Source organism: Engystomops pustulosus, chromosome 2 (assembly GCF_040894005.1).
Source record: "Engystomops pustulosus chromosome 2, aEngPut4.maternal, whole genome shotgun sequence".
NCBI classification, from domain to species: domain Eukaryota; kingdom Metazoa; phylum Chordata; class Amphibia; order Anura; family Leptodactylidae; genus Engystomops; species Engystomops pustulosus.
Genome location: NC_092412.1, coordinates 180,511,018 through 180,530,045, shown reverse-complemented (window position 1 = coordinate 180,530,045; position 19,028 = coordinate 180,511,018). Strand labels below are relative to the sequence as shown.

General features: G+C 39.8%; 2 long non-coding RNA genes across 5 annotated transcripts in view; one reads left to right on the top strand and one right to left on the bottom strand.

The window, feature by feature from the left end:
* The first annotated feature begins 408 nt into the window (after positions 1-408).
* The window catches only part of LOC140118968 (uncharacterized), a 43,696-nt gene continuing 25,076 nt past the window's right edge, over positions 409-19,028 (top strand). For 2 of the 4 annotated variants that reach the window (XR_011853297.1, XR_011853295.1), the window contains exons 1-2: positions 409-666; positions 17,851-18,032. This is a non-coding gene — a long non-coding RNA (uncharacterized lncRNA). Of the gene's footprint in view, positions 939-17,850; positions 18,033-19,028 lie in introns of all 4 variants that reach the window. The other 2 variants (XR_011853296.1, XR_011853294.1) reach the window with 2 other exon arrangements.
* LOC140118969 (uncharacterized) lies at positions 688-17,933 on the bottom strand. Its single transcript, XR_011853298.1, has 3 exons — positions 17,743-17,933; positions 11,594-11,790; positions 688-1,696 (listed from the first exon to the last, which is right to left on the bottom strand). It is a non-coding gene; the product is annotated as an uncharacterized lncRNA (long non-coding RNA).

The window sequence follows — 19,028 nt, the reverse complement described above, 5'->3', positions numbered from 1 at the left end:
GACCGAATACAGAGGAGACCTTGAGAGCAGGAGGTGCCAAATCTTTATTATAAACTCCATTGACAAGCCGTATCCAACATATCAGAACAGACGGCTTTAGTCAGCAGTAACCTGAACTTGGCATAATTCTTTTTTTATTTTTATTTTTTTGAGAAAGTGGAAAAGAAACATTGCCGATATCTTTGAGAGAGCGTCTTTGCACTTGTTGTATTGTGGTATCCAAATGGTTATATTTTGTACCATTCCATTATTATGTCCTAAATTGGTGTTTAACAGAATCATTTTTTTTTCAAGAGGATTGCATCTGCCTTTAGCTCTGGATTATTAGTACTAGAAACCTTATCATTCTTACTAGCAAGCTCTGTGCAGAATTATGAAAACACTTTTCCCAAGCTGCAGTTCCAATAAGTGACACTGGGAGCAGAGCTGAGAATTTTCAGCTGCGTCACAGAGCAGAGAGAGAAGAAACAGTCTGTGTCGACAGGTCTCTGGAAATCAGCTGCTGCTGCTGCTTTAGTGGAGAAGAGAGCTGTGGAAGTATCATGGGCTGGGTTCTCTCTCGATCATAACATCTTTCCATAAACCAATGGCACATCACCAAATTTTTTTATTTTCATCTTTTAGCTGATGGAAAGGCGTCAAATTTTAATCCCGGAGAGGGAGGAGGTGAGATTTTGGTGTGTTCGGACTAAGGGAGGTGGAAGCACAGAGTGACAAGATTTGTAATCGGGAATTGGGCTTACGAATGGGTTAATGGCAATTCTGGAACCTTCTACCCGTACATGGAGGTCACGCGGTTACCCAAACCTACGCAGCAGCAATTGGGGCAAGCATTCTCATATTCCGAGAGTCTGGCTTCTTCCACAGACGTATTTCTGAACCCGGAGGTATTGGAAGCTGCGTCACCTCTACCTTACCATGAATGGATGCTTGTAACGGTAAAACCTTTACCCAAAACAGCACTTTCTTTGGGATAGATTAGTGAACTGCATGATTTCTCTTTAAGTGGTAGATTGCTTATCTGATAGATCATACGCTTGTCCACGGGTCATCAAATCCAATAAGATGTTTCCTATGTAATTCCCTTAATAGATTTGTATAGATACTTTGTATGGATACTGCCGATTTTGGTTATGTTGTTGCATGTCGCAGTTGCACTCTGTACTGTGTTTTATTGCCGTTTCTTCATTACGTAGAACGATGATGGCGCAGTAGCCCATTTCTTCAAGAGCTGGTGAGAATTTGGTATTTTTAGTGTTAAGAAGGGGACAAGGAAAAAGTACAGAATGTTTGAACATCAACGCTGTCTACAGGTTGTTTTCTATGTTCTTCTACATGAAAGGGTTAAGGAGTCTCTGAAGGCAGTTGTACAGCATGAGAACACCAGCCCCTGTTTAAGAACTAAATGTCATTTTCCCTGCTTAGAGAACTTGTTTACCTGTCTGTTTCTTTCTCTAACCATCTCTATGTTGGCAGCTTTCCAGGCTCCATGTGATATACTCGCCTATGCTTCTGCTTTAGTTTAGAGTATGAGCTCAAATAGGATTGGCTAGGGGTGGGCTTCAAGCCCAAGCACAGCATCTTATTGGTGGGCAGTGACACTGGCAGGTGAATTGCTGATTTCCATTGGCAGAGATCATCCTCAGAAGTGGCATCTCTTGTGTTTTTACTGCGTATGTTGTTTGTAGTCACTAACCTGACAAGGAGAATTATATATTTAGCATATTACAAAATTTACCATAATATTCAGTTAAGTTTAACCACTTCCCTTATAGGAAAGAGCATCTAAGGCAGATTTGTGAGACTGTGCAGTCATTTAATAGAAGTTCAATAGTAAGTGATTAGGTCGGATGTATCTCTTAAGAAGGTATCACACCATTTTTCAAAAGGATAGATAGATAGATACATAGACAGATAGATTGATAGATAAAAATATAGACAGATAGATAGTATCAGTTAAGATCTAACATCACATTTTTATCAGTTATGTACATCTGGTTAACCCTTAGCGTTTTATATCATATTTATATCCGTTGTAACAGTGCATACCTGATATAGATACGTTATTTCTGTTTCAAACTTTTCATTCTGGTATGTTGCAGAGGTGTTTTACTGTGAACACCCACTCTATTTTTATAGACTCTTGTACCCACTTTAAACCCATATGGCAGCTTTCATTGATCTTACAAAGTATAGACCTATGAATCAGTTTGAGCAGGGTACTGGGCACCCACAGAAGTGTAATCTGTTTTATGTCTTTCATAGTCCATAAAGAAAAATGTAATTATTGACGTTTTACTTCAATAAACGACTTGACATGATGTCCCAGGTTAGTGAACTTGATATATTGCTCTTCATGAAGTTACCCGTCAGTGTTTGACCAAGTAGATGTAAAAGAATGGAGGCAGACAGTAGTCTTGGAAGCTTTGTGGAGACACATGAAATCTTTTTTTCTTGCAAGGCTTAAGTTTGGATCTCTGTTTTCAGTTACTCCTAAGTAAAGTTTTTGCTTGTATTATATCATGTACTGTGCAGTATATGTGCTGATAAATGTAGTACGTTTTTCATTTAGTGCAGTTGTTTCTAATGTTTTTCTGCATGAAACGTTAATAGGGAGACATTTCAGGGTAGGGATACCACTCTCAAGCACTTAAAGTGTATTGATATTTTAAGTACGTACTGTTTTATGTTTTTTGGTAAAGAATTGATTGTTTAGCTTGCAATTTATCCCAGTGCTTTTACAATAGGAAAAACGCACAAAAGAGTTAATAAATGTTTGTATGTAAGAGTGTGCATCTGCATAGGTTCTGTTTAGTAGCAATCTATTCCGGTATATTATCCGCTATAGTAAGAATTCTCTTTATAAAAATGAATCTGTGCCTGTGTAAGATTGCTGCGTAGCATTTCCCTCTGCTGAGTCATGGCCGTCATCATGCAGGCATTGCAGTAACCACCTGTAGGGGGTGTAGGTCAATCAACATCCAAGTTACAAGGTGCCTCTACGTAGCAATGAATTAGACGGTACAGTATTATGCCATGATATACAGTGTGTGACCTATTTATTAACAACTTAATACAGTAGTCATATCGGTATAGTGAAAATCCAGGATATTCACTGAGCTATGCTGCTTTGTTGGCAAAATATAATGAACTATAGTGTATACTATAGTATACAATGTGAGAAAGTGAGGGGTGTAGCTGGCTTACAAGCAGTTAAAGGGTGTACAGTTAAATCCATGGATTTGTCTGCAGTAGCCTGAGGCTGCACATTTTTTGATGCATTTTTTAGGGCGCAGCCACACATTCAGTTTTTCAAATGCAGTTTTTGATTTCCAAAACAGGAGTAACAATAGAGGAGGAGCACTTCTCAATTATAATTCTCACCCATTATGCTCCACACCTGCTTTTGACTTCAAAAACTGCATCTGAAAAACTGAACGTTTGGCTGCAACCTCAAGGCTCCAATCATGATCACATAGAGGTAACATTTGGTTTCAAACGCAATAGATTTGGATCCTTTGGATTGCATTTAAAATGTATAAAAAAGCAACATGTGAACGCAGCCTAATGATGCATTCCCAATGCAAAACAGCGGGGGGCTTATTGCCGATCGCATTTGTTTCACTGGAAAAACAAATGCGATCGGGCTGAGCCCTGTCCCCATGGTATTTGCATTGCATTTGCAAATACAATGCAAACGCATGCTTAGGTTGCTGTCACATGTTACGTTCTTGGAACGTTCTTGGTTTGTTTTTAATGTTTACCATGCATTTGGCTGGTTTGAATCCTGTACAGGTTAGTCCCCAGGTTATGTACAAGATAGGGTCCGGAGGTTTGTTCTTAAGTTGAATTTGTATGTAAGTCAAAACTGTATATTTTATAATTGTAGTTTCAAACAAAAAAAATTTTGGCCCAAGTGACATTTTCTGCTGAAATGGGACCAAGGATTATCAATAAAGCTTCATTACAGACACCTTACAGTTGATTATTGTAATCTGGGACTATAGTAAAGCATTTAGAAAGCTTCACCAGAGGTCAGAGGGGTCTGCATGTGTTTAAAAACATGTGTGTTTTCATGTGTGTTTACCATTAAAGCACCTATATGGTAAGCAGGAGTAGTCTGTTTATGTTGGATAAGACAGCATAGACCCTTGCTAAAGTCCTTATTAAACTTACTTGCTATGGAGTAAGGGTAGACTAGTAGTAGGACAATAACTCCATCCGAACTTTGGTCCCAGATTTTTGTATAACCAAGATGACTCATTAGTGCCTGAAATAAACTGAACGTCATAAGTAGTAGGTGTGGCACCACCTGGGAATCTGAAGGCTGCCTTCAATTGGGTGGGCTGGCCCTTCCTGATGGGCCTCTTGAAAAAATTGGGCCTGGGGACCCACATGACACGGCATTCTAAAATAAGCATCTCGTAGCCCTGCCCCTTCCTTTCTCAATTCAGTACAAAGCCTGCCCTTCCTTTCTTAATTCAGTACAATGCCTGCTTTCCACTTTCGTCTGGTCCAATTAACCCCCCGATGCTGATAAGGAGTATACTTAATGCCCCTAAGGATGAGGGTGGTGTCGCCCTTCCTGATATCACCCAGTATTATTATGCCTCTGACCTAAGCAGGGTGGCTGAATGGTGTAGACATGTAGACATGGGCCTGTCGGTTCCTAGTCGACGGGATATGGCATAGGGGAAGTAACCTACTAGTTCCATCAGACCTGCTAAGAGTCCCTCAGTGGCAGGGTTTTCAGATTTTGTACTATCTGAGCTCTAAAACTCCACCCCCTTCACTTAGCAGGTTCCTGACAAGTTTTGAGGGAATATGCACGGCAAAGGGCCCGGCTAAGGGGACTCTTTCACTCTTATACAGCCGTTTGGTCGCCTCCCCACAGGATCATGTTTATGACCAAATGGGAACATGTTTGATCTTAATCTCCCTGAAAAGCAGAGGGAAAAATCAGCACAGCTTACCAAGAGACAAACTAAAAGTTGCTCTCTAGATGGTATTCTCCATAAAATGTTTCCCACAGTTTCTTCAAACAGTTGGTGTTTTGGAAGGAAGGAGGGCATGCTCCTCCATATTTTTTGGAGTTGCCCTGAGCTTGTCCCCTATCAGACCGCAGTGCTAGAGGTGATCGATGAGATAACGGGTAGAGATTTGAGAGATGATCCTGCTATACCACCACAAGGTTTCCCTTGTCACATACAAGAAGTACTTGCTTTGGAAACTTCTGAACAAGGCTCAGCCGGCTGGCACTCTCATAACCCTCCCTCATTACACCAGTGGCTTGAGCGCATTAACGAACAGCATAGGATGGAAAGTCTCTTGAATACGGATCCAAAGAGGGCCCCACTTCCTGGAAAACCTGGCCATTTTGGTCCACTTTTGTTACCTCTTCCCGCTACCTGGAGCTGACTGTTTGATCAGCTTGCAGTGAGTGGGAAGCTGGGAGGGAGGGATGTATGGCCCCCTTCCCCTCCCTTTCCCTGTTTTTCCTCCATTTCCCTCCCTTCACCCCATTCCTTCTCTTTCTTCTTCGTCTCCTATTTCACAGGAACATACCGATACTCATACTTTCTTCATTTGATGATGTTGACATTTAAATGGAAATAATTTGTGATTTGTGAAATAATTTGTGATGTGTAACACACTTGCAATAACATATGTAGACACAGTGTTCAGTTTAATGTGCAAACCTATTGACCTATGTCACGCCCATACCCACGATCCTCGCTACGGATCGCGGGCACATCCATGACCCTTGGTGTGTGCGGGACGGCTCTCCTAGCCTTAAAGGACCAGCGTCCTCCTGATTGGAGCTCATTAATCCGCCCTCACCCTTATAATCCGGTACCTCCCTTTCTGCCTTGGCGGATCTTCAGTTCAGCATTGTTCCTGTAAGTGAAAGCCCTATCTTCTGTGCCTAAGGGACTTCTGTGGTTTCTGTACCAAGTTTCCCTAAGCTGTTCCTGTACTGGTGTGAGATAGTTTCCAGCGTTCCTATATGCTCCTGAGTGTCTTCTGCATTCCTATATGCTCCAGCTTTTCCAGGCGCCTCCGTGTCTTCAGTGTGTCTTCAGCATTTCCAGACGCCTCCATGTCTCCTGTGTTTCTTCAATGACTTGTCCATTCCTATCCGCTTGGGTCCTGTGCCAGCTCCTGCCTCCTGCCGTGAGTTCCAGCTCATCCTTCCAAACCATACTCCTGCTGTCACCCCAGGCTCAGACTGTGTCCTGCTACCCCTGTCTTCTTGGCTGCCACCACGGTCCTAGTTGCACCCCTGGTGGCATCCCGCCGCAGCAAGACCATCCCGCTGGTGAAGACCAGGTGCCACTGGTAACTTCTACATCTCCCGCGGTGGTCCAGAGGGTCCACTCGTCCACAGACTCCTCCTCCTGATTGCGATTGTGACTGCACCCTCAGTGGGATTTCTTGTCTTATAAATGGGGTTGGGACCATCAGTTGTGTTGTGCAGAAGTCAGGTGGATACACAGCTGATAGTCCTACTGTATTAATTTGTATTAATTATTATGGATAGAAAAAAAAGCAGAGAATTAAATTAAAAATAAAAATGATCAGTCAGTCCGAAAAATTGGGAACACCTTGAAAGTGTCCTGAAGTGCAGTTGCAAAAACCATCAAGCTCTACAAAGAAACTGGTTCACATGAATACCGCCCCAGAAAAAGAAGAGTCACCGCTGCTGTGGAGGATAAATTCATCCGAGTCACTAGTCTCAGAAATCGCAGGTTAACAGCAGCTCTGACTAGAGACCAAGTCAATTCCACACAAAGTTCTAGCAGCAGACACATCTCTACAACAACTGTTGAGAGGAGACTGTGTACAGCAGCCTTCATGATAAAATAGCTGCTAGGAAACCACTCCTAAGGACAGGCAACAAGAAGTCCGAGGAATGGACATTAGACCAGTGGAAATCTGTGCTTTGGTCTGATGAGTCCAAATTTAAGATCTTTGGTTCAAATGGACTCTACATGCCTCGTTCCCAGCGTGAAGCATGAAGGAGGAGGTGTGATGGTGTGGGGGTGCTTTGATGGTGACTTTGCAGAGGCATGTGATTGCATCAGGTTTGCATTTACTTGAGACACCATTTATTTTTCCACAGAACAATGACCCCCAAACACACCTCCAGGCTGTGTAAGGACTATTTGATCAAGAAGGAGAGTGATGGGGTGCTTATGTCAGATGACCTGGCCTCCACAGACATGAACCCAATTGGGATGGTTTGGGGTGAGCTGGACTGCAGAGTGAAGGCAAAAGGGACAACAAGTGCTAAGCATCTCTGAAAACTCCTTCAAGATTGTTGGAAGACTATTGCAGATGACTACCTCTTGAAGCTCATCAAGAGAATGGCAAATGCTCTTTGAAAAAGAAGTCATGTTCAAACTTTTGGTCTTTACTATATATATATATATATATATATATATATATATATATATATATATATATATAATATAATATTGATTAAATGTGTATGCCCTGATGCTTGAAAGCATGCTTTATTCACTGTGTTGTTCCCGACAGGCAGAAGTAATCAATCGCTTCACCATCACTCAGCTTCTTTATGTGAGTCATCCAGCTTAGGCTGATTATTCCTGTCTGGAAGGTTCAGGAAGCTCAATGTAATGCGTTTATGTAGACGGCCTGTATGCAACCCAGCTTTCTCAAGGTCCTGAATTTTATAATTGTGTTTTGAGAAAAACCATTCGGTTCAGCGATTTAAAAATATTTGCTTTTGCTCAGTGTAGCTACAGCATTCTCAAGGTATGTTTGGTTCACAATGTATAAAAACAAACGGTTAATTTCTCTCACCACAGCTTTTCTAATAGGTATAGGTCTAAACTTTGAGTGGATCAGTACAGAACTTTTAGTCTTCTTTCTTAGCCATTGTGTTGTAAATCTGCTTTGACAGTGTTCTACAGAATGACCCAGTTTCAGACATGTTTTATCTGATGGTTAGATGGCTTCACATTTGAATCTAGAGACAGTTGATTCCATGTTTCAAAGCCCTCTATACCCTGTGCCATGGTCCTGTTACTGTAAAACCAAAACAAATCTTCACCCTTTTAGCACATGTATGACGGTTGGTATGAGGTGTTTGTGCTGATGTCCTGTGTTTGATTGTTATCAACCATTGGCAATATCCATATCGGTCAAACAGGGTCTGTAAAAAGTATATTCTGGCACATTTACTAAGAGTAGTGCAAACTGCACTAAAAGTGGTTTTGCCTGTATAATGCAGGTTGCGCCAAATTCATGAAGAATGTGCGCCAGAAATCATGAATCTGGTGCTTCCCTGCACTGGCCCGATAGAGTTCACCTTTTTTTGATGCACCTTTAACATAGGCATTGCAACACACTTATGTCGGACTTTGCATGATAAATCTGGCACATGGTCACAATGAGCTCCGGAAAACCGCATGGTGCCTTGTACAGCATGCGCCACAAAGTATTGTTTGCGCCAGAAAGGTGTCTCAGACACTTTTTAAATACCTGTGCAAGCAGTTCGCACTAGAAAGAACGTAATACAACCAAAATGTTGAAAGTACTGAAACTTAGATCAAATGGATGCCAGACAAATAATTTTATTCAATACACAATTACACGGCAACAAAAGAGTAACAATAAAAGTATAAAAACAGAGAGTGCCAGAATGCATATATAATCCAAAAGCCAATAAGAGGAGTAAGATACAGTGTATAGAAAAAAGATAACACTTAGAGCCATATATATAAGTTCCAACGATTAAGGGAACACACAGTACCTCGTATGGAGTAAGCACTAGAGTGTAAATACCTATACCTGTAGGGCAGGCACACGCTGTACACCCCGACACGTGTTTCGCAAGTAGCTTTATCAAGGGGATAAAGCTACTTGCGAAACACGTGTCGGGGTGTACAGCGTGTGCCTGCCCTACAGGTATAGGTATTTACACTCTAGTGCTTACTCCATACGAGGTACTGTGTGTTCCCTTAATCGTTGGAACTTATATATATGGCTCTAAGTGTTATCTTTTTTCTATACACTGTATCTTACTCCTCTTATTGGCTTTTGGATTATATATGCATTCTGGCACTCTCTGTTTTTATACTTTTATTGTTACTCTTTTGTTGCCGTGTAATTGTGTATTGAATAAAATTATTTGTCTGGCATCCATTTGATCTAAGTTTCAGTACTTTCAACATTTTGGTTGTATTATGTAAAACAGCAGGGGTGATATGTGACAGCGATCCCACGCCCACACCCACTGCTTGATCATTTTTTCGGTTGATGATATACTAGAAAGAACGTGCAAAGTCAGACAGAAAATTGTTGCACAAAGTGTTGTAAATGAGCCCCACATTGTTCCAGACGTCATGTGGCTTGTTCAGAGAAAACTTTACAAATTTAAGATGTGGTTCTACAAAGAATATGCTTTCTTTTGGTAGCCGTTCTAACCAGTTCGGGACCGCCCGCCGTGTATTCACGGCGGCGGTCGGGTCGCGCTGCATGTAGAGGGCTCACAGGCTGAGCCCTCTCCATAGCCAGTAAGTCTTTGCTGCATATTGCAGCAAAGGCTTACCGGTAACATCCGCGATCGGTGCTATCACCGATTGCGGGTGTTATCACAGCGATGGCTAAGCTGCCGGCAGCCTCAAAAAGATAGTGGCGCATGGGCACCGCCATCTTACCTGGGATCGCCGCTCCCCGTGACGTCATCGGGGAGTGGTGATCCGACTCCATGGTAGCCTCGGGTCTTTGGAAGACCCGAGGCTATTTCGTTTTAACCCCTGATAGCACATTGTAATGAATGAGGAGGAAAATCCCCATATACTGCCATACTGTAGTATGGCAGTATATGATAGGATCGATCAGACAACCTAGGGTTAAAGTACCCTAGGGAGTCTGAAAAATAGTAAAAATAAAAAAAAGTTTAAAAAAAAAATTATAATAAAAAAAACTAAAATTTCAAATCACCCCCCTTTCCCTAGAACTGACATAAATATAAATAAACAGTAAAAATCATAAACACATTAGGTATCGACGCGTCCGAAAATGCCAAAATATGATAACGGTTTTTAAATGCGTTTAACCCCGTAACGGAAAATAGTGCCCAAAGTCGAAAATGGCACCTTTTTTGCAATTTTGAAAAATATAAAAAAATCTATAAAAAGTGATCAAAAGGTTGAACAGTCCTAAAAATGAAATCATTGAAAATATTATCAAATTTCGCAAAAAATGACACCACCCACAGCTCCATACACCAAAGTATAAAAAAGTTATTAGCAAGTTGGCAAAATCAAAAAAATAGTTTTTGTACAGGAGGTTTTAATTTTTGTAAATGTATGAAAACATTATAAAACCTATACAAATTTGGTATCCCCTTAATCGTACCCAAAGAATAAAGAAGACATGTCATTTGGGGCGCTCAGTGAAAGACGTAATATCCAAGCCTACAAGAAAATGGCGCAAATGCGTTTTTTCACCATTTTCACTGCATTTGGAATTTTTTTCCCGCTTCCGAGTACATGTATTTTACGTGTAAAAATAAAAAAGTTATGGATTTTTGAAGGTGGGGAGTGAAAAATGGACATGAAAAAACAGGAAAGGGCCCGGTCCTTAACTGGCTAATCAAGAAATACTTGTCCAGTTTTTTTCTAATAAAGCAAACTTGTCATTCAGATTTCACATTTTCACCTATTGACGGGTTCCCGTAGACTTTTTAATGCTGATCCATTCCTCCTAATGTCAATTTAGCTCTATCTGTAAAAATCTTCTCCAGCTTCTTCTGAAGTGCGCTGGCACTTACTGGTTGTGACATCAGATAAGAGAACTGATGCCAGCGCAGGTTTCCCTCACTTCCCATGTAACTTTGCTTACATGCACTAGCACAAGCAGCCCAACCATTCAGGACACAGAATCTCAGACTGAAACCTCTCCTAAGTGTTGCACGGGCATCTAGTGCAGAGCAAAGCATGGATGAAGCAGAGATCACAGGACAGATCACTGGATTCCTGCATTCTGTACTGAATGTACAGTAGTTCACTAAACTATGTCTAATTGTGTCCGCAGCACATATATGACCCTAACATAACAGCTAAATGCAATGTCAGTTTTACATACTCTCATACCAACCAACAAGCATTGCAGTTGCAGTGACCTATACACACAGATTATTACACACACTTACATATACAGCAATGCTTTTTTACACAGAAAGAGATTGTATTAAGATACAGACATGACTGCTGTGCTCACTACATGCTACAATGGGTGTCAGGGAGGCTGTTTAACAGATAAGAAAGGAACTACAGACATTGAAAAGGAGGAGAGAGACACAACTGTTTTTGTATTACATATCCGGCTTCTGGGCTGAACCTACCCCCTTCTGGTACATACCAACCACTCACCCGACTGTAGCCTTGTTAAAGCCCCTAGAGAAGGGGGAGATGTGCAGAGCAGGTTAATGGATGATACTAGATTCTTTATTGAATTGAGCTGTTACAGGGGGAGAAGGTGTAACATAACTTATAGTTTTATTGCCCTGGCTTATCTTAATTGTGTTTCTCCATATGTACTAATTATCTTGGCTTACCATCTCTTGAATGTTCTGTTTTTCTCTCAGTGCTTCATTTGTATCCATGCCTGACGATGGAGCATGTGTGCCCTGAAAGCTTGCAACAAACATTGTTTTTCTGGTTAGCCAATAAAGGTATCATTCCTTAAGCACTTTTGTAGTTTTTACACAAAAGTATTTTCATCATAGAAGATTTTTGGCAGAAGGTAGAGAGGCTGAGGAAGGAGGAAAACTGAGGATTAACAGGCAATGAAAGTATACTGGAAAAATGTTAGTTTTCAGCTATTACAGCTATAGAAAAACAAACAATTAAACTTTACAGTTACACTTTAAAGAAAGTCCATTACCATGATTTACCGCTACTTACTACTAAGTTATGTAGGACTATGCATAAACATGCCCCCTATTCCTTTGTTTTTCATTTCCAGCTGCTTCTTCTCTGCCAAAGGTTTACGTTAGAAACAAGCAAGAGGGGGTTAAGGACTTTGGGGAGCATTTTCAGAGCACATCATGGGATCCAGCTCCACAGCAATAACAATACTCACTGTTAAACTACTACAGCCCAACGCCTTTTCTCAAACTCTGCCCTTTAGCTCTGCCAAACTCTTTAATCTGCGTATTTCTAAAATGAAGTTTGGGCATGTAAGATGCAGCTGGACAATAAAAACAAAGGTACAGGTGACATGTGTGGGCATAGCCCTGCATAACATAGCTGTTTGTTATGGTAGGTAAATAGTGGTGATTATTCCCTTTAACAATAAAAATATATGCTCACAGAATTGTGGCATTTTACTTTAAGTATAAAAATGTTTCAAAACTACTATATATGCATGTAAAATATATGTTAAATTCATAAAATGCTCAAAATCATGAATATATATTCAGCTAATGACCCATAACCAGCTGCTAACCCCTGCTGCATAATGCAGCAAAAAATCACAGGTGTTAAGCCTTAAAAGTCAAACCAAATAAGTAGGAACATTTCCACTTCCTGCCTCTTGTGACTCGTATGTACTGGGCTACCCATGTCTACATTCACCTATAAGAGTATCGGCTATCTTGATCTTGTACTGTATGCTTACATTTACTTTTTGTATGTTTCATAGATACTTTGTACTAGGCAGGCACGGTGTAAGGTTTTGGAGCTAGTTGGTCGGGCTACCATATGTGACAGAAGGTATTGCCCATGTACTTTTTGTACTTTTAATTGTTTTTATCAGTGTGTTTTGAGCCTTATATGCAAATGCATTTCTAGTAGCTATATATTGTTTGTTAACCATTAAACCAGCAAAACTTGCCACCATCTTTGGAATGATTGTTAACCCCCTCGGTGTCCTCAGAGGGCGACGATTTGTTTCCATGAAAGCTCGGAGTCATCAACTACAGATTGAGACAGATCCTCAGCAAAACTTCCACATACTGCAATACAGTAGTGTTCAGAAGCCCTGGGGTCCAATTATTCTAGGGATCCTGAAAAACTCTAAATAAAAATAAAAAGTAAAGAACAATACAAAAAATATAAGGGGCTAAATGTAACAATGTTTATATGCTGTCAATTGAATGTCACATAGTATGTTACATTTCGATTCCCACAGAAGATGTTAACCCCGTAACGACTTGGCCTTTTTTAGTTTTTTCACTTCCATTTTTCACTCACCAACTTCAAAAATCTATAACTTTTTTATTTTTCCACATAAAGAGCTGTGTTATGGCTTATTTTCTGCGTAATAAATTGCACTTCATAGTGATGGTATTGAATATTCCATGGCGTGTACTGGGAAGCGGGAAAAAAATTCCAAATGCAGTAAAAATGGTGAAAAACCACATTTGCAACGTTTTCTTGTGGGCTTGGATTGTACAGCTTTCACTGTGTGGAAACTGTGTGGCAAAAAGGGTAGGACATTTTTAATACATATACTTATTGGTAAAAATGATTTTAGCCTCTTCATGAGTACAATTGGCAGAAGAAATAGTTTTGAAATAGTCCTTTGGGACCGGTGGCTTAGTGACCCAAATTGCCAATATGGGCTCTGTTCGTGACTGCATTAAAAAAAATCACCTGCACAATGCTGCAAGTGAAGTTGCATGTAGAGCACCCCAACACTCCCGACTTTATTGAAGCAACGCAATAGGAGGTGCCGCCTCCGAGAGCCTCATTGTACTCACATCTAGGTAAGCATAAACATTTGGGTTTTTTTATGTTTTGCCCATAGATGGCTCATTATAAGGCTTCCCAACTTTTAGGAAAGCTGAAAATCTCCATAGTATAGAAAGTCAGATTTTATAACATCTGATAATACTTAATTTGCGTCCTAAAGTGAGATCATTAGTGTTTCCAAAAATAGAAAACTTGGAAGTCTTCAAAGTCAAAGCATGCTATTTGTTATCATTTCATTGTTCTTCTACTGGACATGGTGTACTGAATTTTTGGTTTCAGTATGTAGAGATCTTGTTGAAAAGAAGAAACTCTGCCCTGTTAACAAGGAACAATTAGGAACACATTGCTTAAAGGGGAACTTGTGGTGAAACTTGTACCCAGTATATAAGTTATATATAATTAATATATAATATATAATAATATAAGTATATAAGAGAAATACAGTATTATTCTTGGAAAAGAAATATAAGACTTCATGCTCATGACCGTGTGGGAAAACGAACCGCAAACAGGAAGGTTTCGTCCTGGTGGATATGGGTGGATGCGGCCACTTGGCTAGGTCAAGGTGCAAAATAGACCTCAAAGGGGGGTTAACAAAATATGCTCATGGGCATGAGGTCTTAGTTGACAATGGGCAATAATCGCCCTGACAGCACCATCCTGTTATCCAAGTATTGTAAAATAAATATCAGCTTAAAAGAGGAAAAGAATAAGGGAATGAGATAGTTCTCAATACTAAGGGATGGGTGTCTATTGTATTGTAAAATGGCTAAAGTGTTGGCATATAAACCTACATATTAAAGTGAATTTCATCTATATCCTATCAATCTATAGGAGAATGATATGTGTGGTACGGTAAGGCTACTTTAGTCATTGCTCTTGCTGACACAGCTGAATATTGAGACTGACAGTTTTTCAACTGCAGTCAGAACACTGCTCTACTCTATATGCTCAGTTTAAGCTCAGTTCCCATCAAGATTGGTGCACCAATAATTTATTATTTTCTACACAAGATCACTGTTATCGGGCAATTTCTAAGGGAGCTTTCTAAAGGGTGGATCTACCCATAAAGCAACTCAAGCACCCTCACCTCACTTATCTCAGGAAATGACTGCATTTTCTCTAATCAAGTCAGTGGGAATACAGATCAACCTTCGCTCCGTTTAAGCAGAAGTTAGGAGACCTCTGTTTGTGAGATACTGTATGTGTAACTAATTAAAGGAAACCTGTCACCAGAAATTCACCTAATAAACTATTACCAGTATGTTGTTACATAGCTAAACACCTTCCAGATCATGTTTCTTTCATGGCAGGCTTGGGGGCATTATCATTGATTTTAGAAGGAATGAGGCCATGGTTAACACTATCACAGTGCCTGGATCTATGAGCATGTGTCTCTGGTTTATCATGCTTGACTTTGATGGTAGATTTCCTTTAAAGCAATGGTGGTGTAACTGACTGTGCTTTTCCTTCAACTCAATGGGAACACCATAAATAGCTGAGCAAACATACATTGACTTTAATTGAGGATAAACAGTCAGACCAACCATTCAGGAAGCTTGAAGCCTCACCATTTACTCATGTCTCCTACAGATAAAGTTTGACAAGGGTCATGGATTGACCTAACTGTTGCATACTTTCTATTAGGTTTCCTCTAAAGTCTACAACACTGTATCATGATATGGTGAAGACCACTGTCTCTTTGCAATTATTATATTGAATACAATCTCTACTGGTGTATACCAGAACTATTGATCGGCTTCAGAATCAACCTTTTGGTTGATTTTTATTAAAACTTTTATTGGTGGGAAAATGGTAAAAAATGGCAATTAAGACCTTTTTTCAGATTATGCACTTCACCTTATGGAATTCTTTTCATATTTTTAGATATACCTGACGTTTTTTTTATTTTGTTTGTTATGAGAGGTAGCTGGGCAGAGCCAATGAGAGGCAGTAGCAAAGCTTTTCTTGCTCAAAAGTAAATTTTTTGTCTGAAAAAAATGTTATATAGGCAGATACTGTATATCGTCATTACGGTTTTATGCCTTAGTGCTTAAGAAAAAATCACCTGGTCTTTAGAACCTCTTAACATTTGGTACATACATATAGATATTCGAACAGCGGCCAGATCCTCCTTATTCCAAGGTTTACATTCTCCCCTCCATGAGCACACTGCCAAAGTTCAGTGTACACGAGTGTCAGGCTGTTCAGCATACATGCTCTGTATGTTCCGCATACAGGCAATTGACTATGAGTGCAGAAATAGTGAGTGGTCACAGGTATGTGCAAACAAACAGAAGACGTGTACATTAGAAGGGAACATTAAAATAAAGTGGTAAGCATAGGAAGGAGGAGATAAGCCTTGGGGCAAAAAGTTGGCCCCAGGGAACAATGATCCAGGAACCAGATCCAGTGTCCTGGGTGCTCAAAATCCCTACAGGATATACATTTTTTTATATTTGGCTTTAAAGGAAACCACAAGCAAAACCATAAATATGCATACATTTAGAACAAGGTTTCAGATTCCATTTAACTGTCCTACTATCAGAGAAAAGCTTACTTAGATTCTCAAAAATACATATCTATTTTCAATAGATAATGGAAGGGTTTTTTTTTTTCATAAAAGATGTATAAAAGAGTATTGAATATTATACTTTATATTATAGAGTGCAGTGGGTTTAGTGGTAAAAATGCTAGTGACAGGTTCTCCTCAACTTCCCCTCTAGCTCACACTTACCTAATTGTATTTATCTGCTTCTACTTTTTTATTCTTCTTAAATAATGCTACCACATTATCCATACTCCAGGGCATTAGCAAAAATATATATTGGGCTATGATACTTTAAGTCGTAGTACAGACTCCACTCCTGTCACTTTGACTAACTCTTTTAGGCGAAATGGGGTTAGAAAGACTTTGAAATCATATAACATCAACATTTTCTGCAGCCCTGTACAGATTGTGGGCTACATATACAAACATAATAATACATTTCCAATTAATAAAATATTAAACAGAGGAAACAAATAAGAATTTAAACTTTTTAATGGGTTACCTCTCCAAAGGTCCCACTTCTAACCTTTGGCTCAGTGGTCTCTAGGACCTTTGATCCGTTAAGAAGTGGCCACTGGTGCCAGTAATTAGCTTATTTGTGATATCATGTTTATTGTAAAGGGTCTTGAGTTCAATTGTGAGTTCCGGGACCTGCATGGGTTTCGCTGCTATACATTGATGTATTTTATATTGCTTCAAAGTGTTTCCAGAGCAACAAAATACTTCTTACTTCCTCTCTCTAAATGCCACCTGAGATGAACTCTGTGGTTGACAGAAAGTTTGTAATCCTTTACAAATTAATCATTGCGGTATGTAGGTGCGTTATATTCTACCCCACGCTTCTTGCTGTATTTAAGGATATAGTGGGATGAGGAGAGTGAGGGTATGATTTAAAGGACTGAGTACAACTGAATGATAACTTCTTTTCATGTAAAGGATATGATTAGGCTTCTTCTAATTGTATTGAAGGTTATTCCATTGTAGGATATTAAAGGTTGGTAATATGAATTATTGTTGGTAAAGAAGTAATATATTCTTCATATGACCCAGATATATTTTCTATATAGTCTGACTTCATAATTATTTCATTTTCATTCTATACATCTGTTAATACACATGTTTTACATATTTCCCAGTTTAGAGATACAGGTACCACAATGCTCATGAAAAATTGTAATCTATTGAAGGGAACCTATCATGAGGTTTTAGGCTCAAAACCCGCCTTCAACCTGTTATGGACATTATGGGGGGGGGGGGGGGGGGTTAAGTAACATTAGGATGTCCTCTTGTTGCATAACTGATGTCTCACATTCCAGGTACAATGTCACCCGTCTGCTTTGCTTACCCAGGTTTTTATAATAAAAAGTCTAGCATAAAATAACAGTTTTTCACAACCTTCACAACAATGTTCTCCAAGGGTACATTTTAGCCATTTTTGCAGAGGAATATTAAACTCACCATAGTATCTGATGATGAAACTTGAAAATATTAAGAGGCAGGGACTGACTTTTGCTGAATTGATTAATTCTTCTCACTCTGTTTCCTATGTTTTTCTCCTTGATACAGGGATGCTAGTATGGATTGAACTGGTTGTGACGGCATTCTGTCTCCTGTATTTCTCAAGAACTCAAGCTTAACTGCCAAATTCAGAATCAGGCCATAGATCACCTCTGGATCAAAAGTACAAAGGATTACCTTTTCCAAATGGTCTGGAACACTGTTGAATAACAGAAACCCTAACCAAAGAGGTTTGTATAGTCTGCTTTATTGCCACATGAAGCTGTTTATTCACAATACACAGACAGTATATTGGGTGTTGTAGCCACTTTTGTGCACAGAGAACAGAGCAGATAATTGTAGCAACAAACATCTTAGTGAATAGATGGTGATGTCTAATATTCAGCTAAGTAAAGTTGTTTATGAATATGTATATGAAAACCTGCTGCTAAGTGTGACATTTTTAATATCGTTTTGCAACAGTCAGATGATGTTGAATTAAGTTCACTAGACAGGGAGTCCATGACAAATAGCTGTGATATTCTGATTAAAAATGTTGCCAAAAGAAAGAGGGATTTCATACTCGTTCTTGCAACTTTGTTTATTTGGCACCTGTCATATTGTAGCTGCAGTGAGTAAGAAAACTATAATTTAACAATAGAACACAATAGTTAAGATTTTTAGTAGATATTTAGTCTCTGATTACATTGGGGAACAATCATTTTAGTGCCTAAAATTTGGAACTGTTTTTAAAGGAAACCAACCACGTGCATAGTGAATAGGCCTTGCATAGTACACTATATGACACCCTGATTGACACTCTGCTCCCCTCCATTCCCATAATATTTCCTCACATAGATTACCTGGCTCTCTGCCAAAAGTCCTAGTCATGTCCTGGGGTGATGTCGCATTTCAAATCTCAGCGATCGCCTCCTCATTACCATAATCCTCAGCTGGGCCCCCAGAGCTGATTATTCAGTTAACCCCCCCCCCCCCACACTTCATGTCAATTCTCATGGTGACGTCAGCTCAGCGCATAGAAACCTCACGTCTGCGTGGTGAGCCGTACACCCTGGAATGCATGCCGCATGACATCATTAATGTAATCATTTGTGGCTGTAGAGATGTTCCATCAGCTTGCTGAAACCGCGGTTCTGTGATTTCTTGTGATGAGGTGTTCTTTTTCGCTGGATGCTCCAACAGTAATCAGCCATCATATGTGTAGTATCCAATCGACCATGGCAACG